The 16,200-nt window shown below is 29.9% G+C and overlaps 1 long non-coding RNA gene across 2 annotated transcripts in view; it reads left to right on the top strand.

The window, feature by feature from the left end:
- LOC140919571 (uncharacterized) overlaps window positions 1-8,450 on the top strand; it is a 34,748-nt gene extending 26,298 nt beyond the window's left edge. The window contains exons 2-3 of one of the 2 annotated variants that reach the window (XR_012162258.1): window positions 5,799-5,868; window positions 7,596-8,450. This is a non-coding gene — a long non-coding RNA (uncharacterized lncRNA). Of the gene's footprint in view, window positions 1-5,798; window positions 5,869-7,369; window positions 7,574-7,595 lie in introns of those variants that run through there. The other variant, XR_012162257.1, reaches the window with a different exon arrangement.
- Window positions 8,451-16,200: the final 7,750 nt, after the last annotated feature.

Raw genomic sequence — 16,200 nt, forward strand, 5'->3', positions numbered from 1 at the left:
TTAAATTCTATTTATCTATTATGTGAACTTCAGATATTAAGACTCTATTTACTTAAAATCAGAGATTATAAAATAAAAAATTATATACCCAAAAACCAACTAATTCTAAGTTTGCTGCCCCATTTTTAAAAAGGGGGAAAAAATTCAAATTTTTAAAATGTTAGAAAAATCTGGTATTCTAGTTTTTTGAAAAAGTGTATAATCTTAAGGGATAAAATCCGGTAAATTCTAAGTTTGCTGCCCTTTTTTTGAAAATCTGGTATTCTGTTTCAGATTTTTAAGGTGTAAAAAATTTGGAACATCTTTATAATCTTAACTCTTATTTTAAAATTTTTAAAGTTTTTAAATGAATTTGAGTTTTAATTTTAATATTATAAGTCTATTTTTAGATATTTGTATGGTTTACCGAAATATGAAAGTTAAGAGTCTGGTGAGTTAACTTATTAGCTCATATAAAAAAAATGTTTATTTTATAATCATTATAAGTTTATAATTATTTTACTAACTTATAGCATTTTTTAATATGTTACTTCAAGTAGCTTTTTAATTTGTAGTTTATCATAATTTTTAATTAATTTTACTCTTATTATTAAAAAAAAAAATCCCTTTCTATCCTTTATAATTTAGTTGTTATAATTTTATTTATTTAAAAAAAATGAGAAGGGATAAGTTATTATTAAACAAAGTGTAAATATTCGTCATTTTACAACTTTCTGAGATGAGATTTGACATTTGTCTCCTAAACTCTTACCGGGAATTTATTTATTTATTACAATTTAAAAAAAATAAAATAGGTGTTTGTTTTAATTATATTAATATTCAATGTATAAAAGAGAATGGACACTTAATCAAATAATAGCTAAAGTAATTAATAAACTTTAGTTAAAGATAAATTATTAAAAAATATCTGAATTCAAATATGAATTCAACCGAAGGTGAGGAGGGAAGTGCAGCTTGGTGTTTTTAATTTTTTTTCTTCTTTTTTAACATTTTTTTTATTTTATTTTTAGGATTTTTGAATTAAATATAAAGGCATAATGTTAATAATACCTCTTAGTAAAAATAACCGATTTTTTATTTTTCACAAATTCTAAAAAGAGAAAGAAAGAAAAAATTATTATAGTTGGTAACGATTGAGTAACACAGGTGGACCCTAAAATTGGAGATCATATTTGGAGATCCCTGTTAACATATATTTGTTGAATTTCTTTAAAATGAAATTTTAGATAATAAAAATTAATTTAATAATAATAAAAAAATATATATCAAACTAATAAACTTTTATATTAATGTATAATTTTATCAATTCCTAAACTTTTGTATTAAATTGCAAAATCTCAATTCCATGGCAATGATAAAAAAAGGATAATGTTAACTTTACTTATAATTTATATCATTTGTCATTGTGACTATTCTCAAACACATAATAAGATAGAGTTTATTATCTAATTTATAGTAACAAACTCTATCTAATTTGTAGTAACAAATTATATTCTCTCTTTTTTTTTTTTTATTTTGCAAAAATAGGAACAAACTCAAGCTCCTTAATAAGATTAGGTTATTGATAAGAACATTATTGTTTTTCAACAAATAAATTTATGTGTAGCGAAGAAAAACAAAGTCAAAATAAAAAGAAGAGAAAAAATAAAATTAAATTATGCGATGAAAATTGATATATTTTTTTTATTAAATCTAAATTTTAAATTGTAATTAATAAATGGTAATAGTAATATCTGATAGAAAATTGTTATATATAAATATCAATGTCGAAAATACTCTGCACTCAACAAAAGGTTGTTGACACTTGATAGTGATAATGCATTATTTGTGCTTCATGGAGACTACTACTATGTTAGTATATTGTATTTCTTATAATTAATTGATCTTCATAGTTTTGCAATGCATATTGATGATGATCGCATTAGCTCGTTGCCAGATGTAATCTGGTGTACGCAACTATTTTTATAAAAGAAGTTTGAACCAACCCTATTAGAGGCTGTTGCAAGAAACTTACGATTAAGTAGAATTTGTTAGGTTAATTACGTTAAAGAATATAAAAGTGCAACATAACTTATTATATAAAAATTCTTCATATAATCATTTCAATTTTTTTTTCTTAGGCTCAATCATAATTCTCAACAAACACATCAAAAGTTTTCATCTCATATGTCCCTCACTCACCCTTTGGTCTAATGTTTTTTATTTGTAATTTTTGCAGATGTTTGGCCGTGTTCATGTTTTTCCTGCTTGAATGCATTTCTTGAGTTACAAAAGTGCACTATTAAACAATTTAGACGAGATGAAAATGGATTGAAATTTGTGCAATATATTACATTGAACTCAACATCTTTGTAGAGTATGACAATTTGTTGTTCGTCTTCTATTAAACAATAATTTATTAAAATTTATATCTTTCTAATAACTATATTATTTTAAAAAAATATTAATTACTAAACATTCACCATTCTCTCAAATGTTCAGCCAAAAAATAAATTACTCTATCAAATGTGTGGTTAAGATGCATAAAATAAAAAATAATAATTTTTTAAAATAAACCCATAGTGGAGACCATCCTACAAACAAAGTCCATTAATTACTTTTAGTGATAAAAGTCTTAAATCTATTTTAATAAAAATATTAATATATATAATTATCTACCGTAAAATTTGATTAGTCGTGCTCTTTTTATTTTTTACTCGTGTTGTAATGTAATTATAATTTTAAATTGATTGAGCATGAAATTGATCTAAGTTGGCATATTCTAATGAAAACACAAAATAGAGAATACAAAGTAAAAAGTAGAATTAAAAATGACAAGAAACACAATAGTGCAATGCAATAATAAGAGTTATTAAACAAAATATATCGACAAAGTAAATATTGGAGTTTCAATTTTGTTTTTAATAAGACACTGATTGTAGAGAGATTGACCATCCACTAAGAGATATTGTTTGAAAGAGTAGAATAGTATAGATGCATAAAAAATAAACTTATATAGAAAAATTAATAGTGAAATGACATTATCCTAGTTTGTGGGGTTATTTTAATAAAATTGTATATAAAAAATGAAGTATAAATATTTTAAAAAATAACTATAAAATATTTTATATATCTGGTTAAAAATGTGCTATTTTTTTTCATTAAAACGTGATTTTTTTTTCATAGTGATGATACTATGAAATACTCAGTTAGAGGAAATTGAACAATTGTAGAAACAAAAAATATGAGATGTATATACATTAGGTATTTATTATTCTTCATTGAGGAAACTTAGAGAGTTATTTGCTACACTTAGAGAGGTATGTACTACACTATTTGACCATCTAAAGATGAGGTGAGAAATATAATATAGTTGTCATCATATAATATTTCATCCCATCACTAAAATTTAAGAGATGTGTTGGCGTTAAAAATCTATTTTGAGGTTTTATTTTTTTCTTTATTTCCTTTGTTCCAATTTTGATTTCTACAAATAATTTGTGGTCTAATATTTTATTTCTTTCGAGAACTCAATCACAGATCTTCATAAACAATATCCAAATAAAATAACACCTTTTTTATTCCTAAAATGATGCATGATATACCAAAATTCCCAATTTGGAAAATTCTATAGAGATAATTGAATATTAAATTTTTAGTTTTTCAAGAATTGTATAACAAAAGATATTCATAAATAGTGATAAAGAACAATTCATTTTTCAAGCAATTCTTCATATATGATTTAATATCAACTGTTTATTTCTTCAGAAACTATTTCATAAATTATCTTTGCAATCCTTCACATAATTTTGATAATTAATCTCTTAATTCTTTAGGAACTATAAAACAAATCATCATATATGATGATCCAAGAAATTTTTTTTTTTAGAAAATTAAGTAGAAATAGTAAGAAGAAATAAAATCTCTAAATTGATTATATCATTACTCTTATGGCAGAGTTTCGTGCTAAGAACGTATTATAAAATTAATCAAAATAAGAGTAAAATAAAATATAAGAAATTATAGAAAAGCTAAATTTTAGAGAACTTGAGAGACAAGAAAAAATTAGAAATAAAAGAAAGTATCATTCTACTCTTGTGTATATCCATCAAGTACTTTGAACCCTCACTTTATAAGGTCTATATTAAGAAGATTTACAAAGATATCAATATCCACACTAATATGTACATTAACTTATACATTAATAGGTATCTTCTAATGTTCTTATTCCACGTAAATCATGTACTCAATGAACATCCATATTCACAATATTCATATATAACACAAAGTATATTTAACACTATCATAGGCTTAATATAATCAAAGCGTAACTGAGTTTTTTTTTCTTTCTAAAATTGTAATAAAGTTTAAAATATCATAAACTTGTAAAGTCTTATCTCAAAGGAAAAATGATCTTGCAAATTAAAAAAGAAAAAAATTTAAACGAAACTTACTAAATTACCCTTTAATTTTAATTAGTTAGTAATTTGAACACTATTTGTATCAATGTGATACCCATTTTACCTTGAAAATAAAGTTGGATAAGCTATACATTCAATATAACAAAATTTTGTTGGAGTATAGCAACGACATGTTTTGTTTATTCCTTCAAAATCAATGCTGATCGTGTTTTAAAATGATGGATAATGTTCCAATCAACAAGCTCAATGACAAAAGAAAGGACCATCATTGGAGGAAACTCTCAATAAATTTATGTAGGTAGTTGAATCATCGTGGAAGAAGCAAGAGGAGGTAAACAAGAGTCAAACTGCTTCCTTGAAAACTCTTAGAAATGCAAGTTAGGCAGTTGCCGAAGCAAATAACAGAAAAAACTAGCGAGAGTTTCTTTTGTAATACTTTTGATATTCTAAAGAATAAGATTTGGAAGACCATAAGTTTGAATGAGCGAAAAGTGACTCGACCACCTATTTCAAAACAACCAAAGAAGAACATGAAAGAGGTTGTAGGAAGTTAACCATAGCAAGAAAAGATGGAAGAAGCTTAAATTGAGGGTACAAAGGTCAAGAAGGATGTGGATAAGCCCATGTTAATCGATGAAAGAAAGTGATGAACAATTTGCAAAGAGTAAATACATACTTACTGAGGCATTGGAGCAAATACATACTTATGCTAAAATCGTGAAAGAGTTGTTGACCAAAAAGTAGAAAATTCAAAGAAGAAGAAACGATTGCATTTACTGAAGAGTGCAATCCTATCATTTAGAGGAAGCTTCCTCCAAAGTTAAAAGATCAAGCAAGGTTCACTATCCCTTGGACTATTGATAAACTAATTATTGGAAAAGCTCTTTGTGATTTAGGTGTCAACATAAATCTCATGTCTTTATCAATGATGAGAAATTTAGAAGGCATTGAATGCAAACCCACAAGGATATCATTATAGCTTGTGAACTGGTCTATCAAGCGTGCTTAGAGAATAATGGAGGATGTGTTGGTAAGAGTGGATAATTTCTTGTTTTTTTGGTAGAATTTGTTATCCTTGATACAGAGGAAGATGAAAAGTTATCACACATCTTGAAAAGGCCACTTTTAGCTCTCTGTAGAGCTTTGATTGATATTGAACATGATCAACTCATATTGAGATTTTAATAAGAGGTATTGATCTTTATTGAATAATGGAGGATGTGCTGTAATGATTAGATTATAAGCCAAATGCCGTAACCACATATTTGGTTTTCAGTTTGAAAAGCATGTGGCAAGTATTAGATTATGAATGTTCTTGTAATTATTTTGGATTTAGACATTGGTTGGCTTGGCTTTCCTGTTAGCTAATACATGATTTGTTAATTGCTTCCTTTTCAGTGGAGCTGGAGCTCACTTGTTCAAGTCTTGGGCAACATATATAAATCGCTCAATTATTCTTACACATGAGGTGAGCTTTTACTTTTCCTTGTAGTTTATACTTATGAAAATCATGCAAACCGAACTTTAAAGTTGCTGGTTTTGTATGTTTGTCAGAAACACTAAAATGACAACAGAAAACCGAACTTTGTGTTTTGTGGAATAATGTCTTTAATGATTTAGAAACTGAGTTTGGGTTTTGAACAAGCTGAGGAAAACGAGCCAATATTGAACATATCCTAACTTTCATTTTCTCAATGTTGGTTTTCATTTAGATTTATTCTTTCTTTTCATTGAACTAGGGGAAAAAGTTAAAAGTTTTCATAAATTGAGTTGCGAGTAGCCGAGTACCTACCTTTGATTAAATGAATTTAAGATATCTCTATCCTTGCCATGAACATGAAAGACGAGAAGAATTTCGTTTTAGAATATTGCATCGCTATTTTGTTAGCGATGTTACATTTCTAAAGAATAAGTTTTGGACAAATTAAGAAGTAAAGTTTGAATTCCACCCTATTTGGTTTGTGGGTATGTTAGGAATTAGGATCAGGCCTTAATTAGGAGAGATTATGTTAGGTATTGGGTTTGGCTCATTGATGTCTCTTCTAACGGATTTTCCACATAAGCATATTGTAACCAATTCTCCAATTCACCTACTTATTGTTCTAAGGCAGATTACATCAAGATGTGCCAAGGAATCAAGTTGAAAGGCCTTGTTACAATACGCATGATAGAATAGTTGATATAAACAAGAGGGAGTTGTTTGGTTGGGAATTCAGTTTTGGGTGGTAGACTAGGATCTCTTATTCTTAGGGAAAACACTGTTGTTTCTCGTGAATACTTGTTTAAAAGTTGGAGGATGTTACACAATAAAATTTATTTATATTTCTTTCTAATTGAACTATACACGGTCGCCAGTTTTAGGGATCTCTAAGTTATAGTTGAAACTGTTTGTTGTCTATTGAAGAAAGGAGAAGCTAATGCTTTAAGAATTGTTGAGAGTGCTTGCAGCTCAAGTTTGTATTCAAGGAGGAACATATTGATATTCTTGTATTTGAAGGAGATCTTATGGAGGATGATGGGGAATTTACGATCAGGTTATAAGGCTACAGTTATCCTAACATAGATTATTGACTGTTTGAGAGAACTACACCCCCAATGCGGCAGACGAGTCACATGCCTTTTCTAAGGAATCAAATAGTGATGGGGCCACCTTTATCGATGTTGGCCTATTTCTCAACACAAGAGTTCATAAATATAAGATGTGGAGTGATGTCTCTGTTCAGACCCCATAGAATCCGAAAGGTCAGATTGATAATGAGGTTCGGAGTCGAAGCATAAGGTAAGCAGAGAACCGAAGCAAGGAAGAGTAGTGGGGAGTATTATATATTGTAAAGCGGATAGATAGAAATAGAAAGAGGTATTTGTGTTAGTGGAGTTGGAGTACCAGTTAGTACAGAGAAAAAAGGAAAGGTTATAGAGTATAGAATCAATATGTTTTTTTCTTGAATTGGTAACATTGTCGTTTTCAGTGGCTTTTGTGGTTGAAGATGTGCTTCAACAACATGGTACTCGCCTCAAAGATCTTGATTTGGAATCTAGAAAAGCAGAATAAGTTGGTAATTTCCTGGGAATAATCAGTTTTCACATTTTTTCATGAATGTCTCAAATTATCATCCTTTTCTATATGATATTGATTTTAATGAAGATTGATATTTGCCAATATTATATGAAAAAGATATTTGGATTTTGTATCAGCTATTTTGAGACTGAAAAATAAATTCTATAAAATGCAACATTTAGAGGATATGAAGCAGCATGGTGGTTGAGAAAAATGATTGGAGTTGTTGCAGCTAAAGATTTACCCGTAGAGGCTTCTAAGGAAGAGTTTAGGCTTTGTTTGAGGAGTGGGATCATTCTTTGTAACGTTCTTAACAAAGTTCAACTGGGTGATGTATCGAACGTCAGTTTTGATGCTCCTGATTTTTATTTACTGTATGTTTTTGGTTATTCTTTGTTTACTTATGTAAATTATGTATTATTCTTTATAGGTTGGAGTGCCATTATTAGCATTTTAGTATTTTCAAATTGTTAGAAACTTTCTGATGGCTATTCAGGTAATTAGAATTACTACATTTGAAGAATTTGATATGGAACACGTATGTAAAGAATCATATGTTTAACACTGTTAGAATTTCAAGATTATTAGAATTTATGAATAAGTATTGCATTTAACTTAAGGTATGTTTGACGTGTTTTCTATACGTAAGTCCCTAAAATTGGCCCATTTCTTGCAATTGCATATTCATTTACCCTGCACATTGTATACCCTCATCTCTTATTAATATTTATTTGTTTAATTCCTTGGTTCTTCACATTGTATTAATATTATACCTTTCACCCCCATCAAATGTAAGGATGGATCAAAAGCCTTCTCCATTGACCGTCTTAACGACAATTTCTGTAATTACCCTGATGGCACTAATGAACCTGCTATGTATGCTATCATACTGTAGTATCAAATATTTTTTAAATTTAATGAAAATTGGTAGATTGAATCTACTCAACAATAAATAGTATTAATTAGATGTTTGAATAAATGAAGTTCAATGTCTACAGCTTGTCTAGTAGGGAAGTTCTATTGAAGAAACATAGGAAGGAAGCCACAATTCATAGTTTCCTCCCATGTTAATGATCGTTACAACAGTTTCTCCTTTTACATTTTTCAAATAGCTTTGAGAGCAATGGCTGCCCCATAAGGAGTTCAATTTTAGGAAACGGACTAAAGCTTCATGACAATTTAGGTTATAGTTGACTCTTGTAGGATTAGGACCATCTGTTAAGGACATATGTATTCAATATTTCAATTCTCTCTCAAAAAATTTCAGGCTCGCTAGCGATGCTACAAGGCTTCCTCATATTATAATAGGCTAAAGAAAGGTTCAATTCTGACACAATGCCGATAAAGATGGTGAGTAGCCAGAAAAGAACTTAGCAACCTGAAAATGGAAAGTTCCAAACTTAGGAACCTCATATAAAAATTAAGTTGCTTCTATGACTCATCAATTAATATTTAAGCAGCCTCATTTTTTTTTATTTATGATTTTTGTGTTCCTCTCTACTCTTAGTTGATATCTGTTTTCATTTGCTTTAGGCTGCAAGAGAAACTGACGCACTTAAAGAGGCAAAGGATAAGCTTGAAAAACGAGTGGAGGAACTCACATGGGGCCTCCAACTAGAAAAAAGTTTAAGCGTGAGATATATTTTTTTGTAGTTAGATAAAATATCGAAGATATTATTGTTCTTTTATTTTTCACAATCACGCCTCAAATATTTTATTTAGGAAGATGATTATTGTTCTTTATGAATTTAGTTTGCAGTTTATCACAATAAATATTAAGAAATTGATTCCGGCTTTTGTGGAAATTTTGTTGAATATTTTAGAGCAAAATAACTATTTATTGTATGTTATAATAGAATTAGTAAAATTAAATTATATTTTATAGTATAATTCAATCGCATTAGTTAATTAAAATAAATTAAAAATTTAAATTTAATTTATTGGTATTAATAATTTAGAATTACAATTAGTAGAGAGATAAAATAAATTAAATTTAATAAATAATAATATGTTTTAGTGATAAACAATACCGTAGGAAGATATCAAGTCTTTATTTATCTCAATCTAACATTTAGTGACAGATAATTTCGTAGGAATAGATCAATTCTTTATTTATATTTATTTAGTTTTTAGTGACAGATAATGTCGTATAAATAGATAGATTTTTTATTTATATTTGTCTAGTTTTTAGTGACAGACAATACCGTAGAAATATATCAATTTTTTATTTATATTTATCTAATTTTTAGTGACAGACAATACCGTAGAAATATATCAATTTTTTACTTATATTTATTTAGTTTTTAGTGACACTCATTATTGTAGATAGAAATCAAAAACATTTAGTGATAGTTCCAAAGGCATAGTTAGACGCCCCCTTTAAGTTGACAGTAGATCCGAATGTCAATTTGACATGTACGGGTACATTTGATTTTTAAATAAAATGAGTTTTTAAAAAAAATTATATTTTATCATTTAAATATTGAAATCACTGAGTATTTATAATTTTTTACGATAGAATATAAAAAAAATTATATAATGGTTATAATCAATGAAATGATGTTTTTGGTATGAAATGATCTTTCTTAAACTATAAAAGCTGGCAATAACCATTTTATTTGTAAAAATAACCCTTTTATTCGTAAAAATAATTGTTAATGTATTGGTTTAGAAAGAAAAAAAAATATAGTAAAACTCTTCAATTTGAAAATATTACGTAAAGAAACTCGCTTGTATTTGACTTAGTACTTAAATTAGTGAATGTTTCTCTAAAAACATTACTGCATTTGAATTGGTTCTTAAATTATATTTCAATATCAAAATAATATTTCCATAAAAAATATTTATTTTTAAAAATTTCAACAAAAAAATAAAAAGAATTCTTTGATAATCAAATTGAGTTGCATTATATATAAAAGGATTTAATTATATATACATTTAGTGTAAAAAGTTGTTACGTTCCACGTTCTGCTGCGGCAGTCAACCAATCACAACATCAGATTCTTGTGTCTCGTAAATAGAACTACCATCACATATGAGGTTGAACCTTTTGATGGGTCTGTGCACACTTCGTGCGTAAATGGTTACATAGACCATATTTATAAAGCGAGAACACGATTCAACGCTGCATCGACGATCATCAAAGTCTAGATTGGGAACTAAACGCCACAGTGGCCTCCACCTTTTTGAAAGAACATTAGTTGTAAAAACTTCTTCTGATGTTAGAAAAGAGAGAATGTGACAAATGATTTCATCCGGCAATGCACTAATCTGATCATCATCCATCTGCGTTTCAAAATCCAAATAATCAATTAAAAAAAAGCAAAAACATAACGTTTGTATCAGTTTAAAACAAGTAGGGAAATATTTAACTAACACACTAGTACATGAACTTTGTAACACCCAACCAAGACGTATACACTATAGATATATTAAACAGAAGAATAATATGTGTCAACCTCTAACACTTACAAATTCTAACAACCCACTCTCTCATGTAAGGTCATCCAAATGCTACCTACACCCCTCACATTACTATCCACACTCCCCATTTTAAAAAAAATACAAAATACCCAAAATGCCTTTGCATATTTGTAATATTCTTTACCTCCATTTATTCTTTCGCCGTCATTCTTAACATTTCATAACTCGCATATCACAAAATCATTCAAAACTCACATCACTCACTCATAACTTACACCCCATAAGTTCATCTTCACATTGTGGTTAAAGTGACTCAGGAAAGTATGTTTATTGTTCTATTTCTGAGTTCGTAATTTTTTTCAAAATCTGGGGATTTTACGTGAATTCAATTCATGCACGTTGTAACATTACGTGAATTGAATTCACGTACAGTGTAAAATTGTAAAAATCTCATGTAGTACGTGAATTAAGTTCACGTAAACCTACATGATTTAAGATTACATAATTAATGGAGTTTGAGACTCACAGGGTATGTGAACTCAATTCATGTACGCATGCGTGAACTGAGTTCACGTAAACGAACGCGAACTCAGTTTACGCATGCGTACTTGAATTGAGTTCACATATCAATATTGCATAATCCTGAATTTTTTATGTTCCTTTTTGGATGCAGATAAATAGATCAAGAGGGACACAACAATGAAGAAATATATGAAGGTGTTGAACATAATTTTGACGATATGAATGATAGTTTGGAATGTGATTTCGACGAAATGTATGATGGTTCGGAATGTGATTTCGACGAAATGTATGATGGTTTGAACCTGATTTTGATGCAATGAATGATGGCGTTGAACCGAAATTGAAGATGCTATGAACAACATAGTTGAACCTGTTATGGTTGATTTGTCTGATGTGTTTAGCACCGACAAGATGTTTGATACGCGAGATGATTTATTGAAATGAACTAGAAATGTTGGAAGGGAAAATAGAATTGTCATTGTCAATTTTAGATCTGAAATTGCGATAGCACAATCAATAACAAAGACAAAATTAATTCTTGGTTGTGAAAGAAGAGATAAATATAGACCTTGGAATAATCCTAAACCTACGAGGAATACTTGGACTTGAAAATGTGAATGCCCATTTAAATTTAGAGGAACACCATCAAGTGTTGGTGAGGGATGGTATCTGCATGTAATATGCGGTGTTCATAACCACGAATTGACCAAAAAACTAACTGGTCATGCTTTCTTAGGTTGATTGTCTCAGGAAGAGAAAGTTGTATTGGTGATATGACAAAGAACATGATCAAACAAAGAAACATATTGATGACACTAAAGGATCATAATGTTAAATGTTTAACGATAATAAATGCAACATCTATTGACATTGATGGAACGCGACAAATACGTCTATCAATATAGGAAAGTAGAGCATTCAGATGAGTTGAGGGACATATTTTGGGTCCATTCAGACGCTATCACTCTTGTAAATAATCTTCACATTGTATTGATTATGGATAGGACGTACAAGACATGTAGGTATCAAATGCCATTACTTGAAATTATTGGTGTTACATCTACTAAAATGACATTTTTGTGTGGAATTTGCATATCTACAATATGAGTGTGCTGATAATTTTACATAGGAACTACAAAAAAAGAAGCAGGTGCAAATAATGGAGGCATGTGAGGCTCTTGTTTACAGTTATGATGAGGCTCAGTACTACATGAAGTTGGCTATCTTTGAAGGAATTTGTTGTAGTTGTTCTATTTTTAATTATTATGTACATGACAAGTGGTTAATTCCTCACAGGGAAAGATTTGTTGAGGCGTGGACAAATAGTGTTATGCACTTTGGGAACACCACAACACAAATTGTTGAGTTGGCGCATTGGAGTTTGAAAAGAATATTACAATACAATATTGGTGATATATGCAGTGTTTGGGAAACCATCAATACTATGATTGTATTACAATACAGAGAGATAATATCATCATTTGAAAACAACATAATTCAAAAGGTTTATCGACACTTGACCTGCGACGGTTCTTCCTTAACCGCCCTCACCACAACATCGCGGCAGTTCTTAAGGCGGTTTTTGTCAATCGTCATCGTTGTTTCAGGTACTCAAACCCCTCCCTCGTTTCATTTTCCAGCTTTTGCTCTCTCATTTCTCAGTCCCGCCGTGTTGTTCCATATTGGAAGGATAATCTTCTGCGCCACAATCTTGACATGATGCATATTGAGAAAAATGTGTGTGATAATATCATATTTACTTTGCTAAATGATAGCACAAAAAGTAATTATCATCTTAATGCAAGAAAATACCTTAAAGCTATGGGCATAAGACCTGACCTTTGGCCCAATGAAAATGGAAAAATTTCTCCAGCCGTCTTTACTCTGACTACTAAAGGTAAGAAGAGATTTTTAACAACTTTAAAGAATATCAATGTGCCTGATGGTTATTCAAGCAATATTTCTAGATGCATTGACATGAAAAATCTTAAGTTGAATGGAATGTTGAAGAGTGATAGCGTTTCAGCAAGTGTACTGAATCGTTGCAAGTAATAATAAAACGGTAGTACCGAGTGTCGAACTCAAGGATTGCGTTTTACTATTGAATTATATTTAGTTACTAAAATTGAACAAAAAGTTCCCAAGTTGATTGAAATAATATTTAAAATTAACAACAGTAGTAAAATTGATCCTTTATAAATTGAGAAAAATGGCAAGGATGAGTTTCACTTCGAATCCAACCTTGGTGTCTAATTTGATCCTAGTTATTGAATTTATTTATTGAATTATTACCGAATTCTCTTTATTATTTTTACCCTAATGTCTTAGTGACAGAACCTTTAATTCCAGAGTAACCCCTAATTCCTTAGTAGATTTAAGATTAGAATTAAGCATTACCGTATAGAAATTCTCTTGTAAATTATTGCTTTACAACTAATTTAATTGGTTTCATGACCTGCACCTATGTCTAGACTACAAATTCATGAATTTCTCATCTCAAGCATTCATAAAGTCCACTTCCATTTCAAAATATAAATCGTAGAACATTTTAATGTTGATCAAGCAATAAAAAACATTAAGCACAGAGATGAGAAAAATAATTCAATAAACTCATTCATATAACTAGAAATCAAATCATAAAAATAAGGGTTTCATCTTGTTACACTCATCCCTAACAAATAGGGTTTAGTTACTCATGATAAAAATAAAAGAGATAAAGATTAGAGAATAATTACAAGAAGGATTCATGAATGATTCTTGATAAAACTGCTCCAATGATGTTAGAAACGACCGTCTTTGAGTTTCTATGCTAGGGCACAAGTCTCCCAACTTCCCAATAGTGAAAAAGATCCATAAAACAGTAAAAATCTGTGTTTTTATGGTTGTTGGTGCGCGTCGCGGGCCCCAGACGCGGAAAACGCGCTTCAGGCGCGTTTGGGCAGTAGCAGATGCTGGAAAAAGCGCTTCAGGCGCGCTCCAAGCGCTCAACATCTGCTGTCCGGCGTATATTGCATTGTTCTCCCTTTCGAGTCTGAATTTGGTTCTGGTGTCTTCATGAAGGTTGTAGCTATGGATCGTAGCTTTCATGTACACTTGGTTTGACTCCAATTGCACATCTACAACTCCAGATATGGCTGAAATACTCTACATATGTCATGTTGATTTCTCACCAAAATTCAGCACTGCACTAAAACAAAACGCGATGTAGAATTACGAAAAATTCCTACTTAATCAACGAAATAAAAACACAAAACATTTTATCAACTCAAAGAATAAAAATCAACAAAATATATCAAATAAATCCTTAATTTAACTGATGATTGAGGATAAATAAGACTAAAATAGTGGGAAAATATGCATATGATGAAGAGTCATCAGTATGTTTAAGAAATTTTTGACATATATTGAAAATCAGTTTCAAACAAGTATTAAAATTTTTTGCTTTAACTTTAGTGGTAAATATATGTCTTATGAGTTTCAAGAGTACATTCAACAAACAGACATTTTGACTCAACAAACAGAATGTAAGAATCATAATTTGTTTGATGTGACGCACACCTTATTTCTCAAAGCTTTTGTACCCTCTAGGTTTTGGGCGGCTCTATCGACATCAGTTTTCTTGATCAATTTATTTCGTTCTACTGTTAGGTATTTGATTATCCTTTCTTTCATATTTTTAAAACTCAACTTGATTATAGTGATTTACGTACTTTGGGACTTTCTTCTTTCATTTTCTTTTTCTTTTTATTTCTTTTTGTGAGAATCACCGCCCCAAACTTAAAAGGTTGCTATCCCATTAGCAACCCCAAACTTATAATTTTACCAAGACAACACAAAATTTTCCTACCTAACTCCAAGTAAGGTGATGTAATGAGAGTCAGGTCTTTGGTTTGTAATGTGGCTAGTAACCGAAAGAAAAGGGCAATGCTCAAAGGGGCTAGCAAAGGATAACATTTCCCTAGGGTAGTTAGAAAGGCTCAAACGACCAATAAAATTGCCTTAATGTATGCATAAATTACAAGTGATGCAAGTCAGAATTAGTGCAAGTTCTAGAGGGATAACACATGTCTGGATAATCACACAACAAAGAATTTAAGTGTTTAGGCTCAAAAGCTCACAGCTAGGATAATAAGAGAGAGTATGAACAATCAAAATAAAGCCAACATGCTTCTGAAAAGTTAAAATTGTATTTTTGAAAAATTGATGGCATATTAGCCTTCTACAACCATTTAGTAATCAAGAATGCATGCATTAGGAAGGCTTGTCGACTTGAGCAATAACATAATCTAAGAAATGAAATTTAACTGGCAAAATCACAAACAGGAATTTTGAGATCAAGTGCAAGTCAATATGACTGTTTCATCATAGTACACATTTAGTGAAAGGAAAAAAAAAGAACATAAAGATAAGAAAGTCACAATACACTGACATTAAACAAAGAAAACGAGAAAACGGAAAGAAACAGGACAACAGAAAGAAAAAAAAAGGAAAGGAAACTTCTCTTAGTTTAGTAGTTCAAGGGTTCTCGTTTAGATCATTCGCTCCTGTTCCGCTATGGTCGCCAGTTTAAGTGCAAGTCAGTACAACTGTTTCATCATAGTACACATTTAGTGAAAGGAAGAAAAAACATACAGAAAAGAAAGTCACAATACACTGACATTAAACAAAGAAAACGGAAAGCAACGGGACAACCAACAGAAAGAAAAAAGAAAAAAGAAAGAAAACTTCTCTCAGTTTAGTAGTTCAAGGGCTCTCGTTCAGATCGTTCGCTCCTGTTCCGCTATGGTCGCCAGTATA

Source organism: Cicer arietinum, chromosome 3 (genome assembly GCF_000331145.2).
Source record: "Cicer arietinum cultivar CDC Frontier isolate Library 1 chromosome 3, Cicar.CDCFrontier_v2.0, whole genome shotgun sequence".
NCBI lineage: Eukaryota > Viridiplantae > Streptophyta > Magnoliopsida > Fabales > Fabaceae > Cicer > Cicer arietinum.